Source organism: Orycteropus afer, unplaced genomic scaffold (genome assembly GCF_000298275.1).
Source record: "Orycteropus afer afer isolate SDZICR_OR568_19922 unplaced genomic scaffold, OryAfe1.0 scaffold00479, whole genome shotgun sequence".
Classification (NCBI taxonomy): Eukaryota; Metazoa; Chordata; class Mammalia; order Tubulidentata; family Orycteropodidae; genus Orycteropus; species Orycteropus afer.
This window is the reverse complement of record NW_006922066.1, coordinates 1,138,954-1,140,524: the sequence shown is the minus strand read 5'-3', so window position 1 is coordinate 1,140,524 and position 1,571 is coordinate 1,138,954. Positions and strand designations below refer to the sequence as shown.

Below are 1,571 nucleotides of genomic sequence, written 5' to 3'. Positions count from 1 at the left end.
TGGGCAATCCTACTTCCGTAGTGATACTGCCTCGGAAACCCAAGGAGGGGTCGCTATGAGTTGGGGCCGACTCGACGGCACATAACAACAACAACAAACTTCAGTAGTGATACCACCTCGGAAACCCAAGGAGGGGCTGCTTTGAGTCAGATCCAACTTCAGAGCAGTGGGTTTTCGGGTTTCTACGGGTTCCAAAGACCTTCTTCCAAAGGTAAATATCTCCCTGCGAGTGCTATCTCGACCCAACCCTCTTAAATGTACCAGCACATACCTAGCACTAGATTACAAGGAGCAAATGTTGCTGTTCACTGTCAATGAGATGTTCAGGTGTGGTGGCCAAGTTCAGTACCTCACAGCTAATCATCTAGTGGGTTCAGATGTCCCTGTTGATCCTGTGGGAGCTGACAGAGAGGGACAAGGACATCAGCCTCATCCTAGATAATATAGCCATCACAGAACTGAGCTTTAGACAAAAGCACGCCACTGCTATGGAAGCCAAAACAGTGGCCTGGCAGGGCCAATTCTTGGCAGAAAGGCGAAGCAGGGACCGTGGGAAAGGCGAAGCAGGGACAGTGGCAGAAGATCGTGTAAAAGGAGAGTCAGGATGCACGCGGAAGCACTGAGCAAGAACCCTAGCTAGCTGCAACTGCACAAGATAGACAGCCCAGGACATCTGCACAGCAGTGAGCGCCACATCACAGAATCTCATCTACCTTCCTGCAGACAAGTTTATGCTAAACCTGCAAGATGGAACTTTCTCACAGGGAAGCCAAGCCTCATCAAGGCTAAGAAATGAGGCTGGTGACCAAGAACTTTGCCCCCAGAAAGGAAGTAGATATATTTCTGCCTGTGTCACCTAGGGGTCCAGCACATCCCTAAGCCCACCCCAGTATCATGTGGTAGGCCTCTCAGAGCTGACCTCTCAATTAATGAAAACTGTGCTTTTATCAAGGAAATGATTTTCCTCTTCTCCATTTTGTCCAGAGGTGTTGAAACAGCGTGGGATTTCTCAGTGCTTTCTTACAGTGTTTTTCTCTCCCACAAGATTGGGAGAAGATAACCACCTCCCCAGGAATTCTTAATAAATTTTATTACTAAAACTGGAAAAAAAAAAAATAAGAAATTATGTAATTTATCTAAGATCATTTAGCAACTAAGCAGTCAAATTGGAACTCTAATAATTATTTGATTCTTAAGACCTTTGAAAGTGCATCCTTTCCTATTTATTTACAGAATCATATTTATGTAGAATTTGTTCATCAGAATTTTTTTTCTAGATTCCTATCACTTGCTGAAAGCATTGCTGTTTTCTGAAAATAGTGAGTACTCTCTTCCCTCTTGTTTTTTTCTCCCCCTCAACTCTCACTGCCTCTTCTTGGATAAAGCGCAGTTACTTCCTGGGGCCAAGTGGAATCCTGTGGTGCGTGAACACAGGAAAGAAGCTGTGCTTCTTCCTCTCCAGACTCCCTCCCCCGCACAAATCCTGGCTGCTCCAGCGAGTCTTCATTCAGGCATGCTTTTCCACCCCACAGGGGAGAAAAACAGGCTCATTAAATCCTGAATAGCACTTA

General features: G+C 45.6%; 1 pseudogene; it reads left to right on the top strand.

The window, feature by feature from the left end:
• The window catches only part of LOC103209135, a 5,610-nt pseudogene extending 4,814 nt beyond the window's left edge, over positions 1-796 (top strand).
• The last annotated feature ends 775 nt before the right edge of the window (positions 797-1,571 follow it).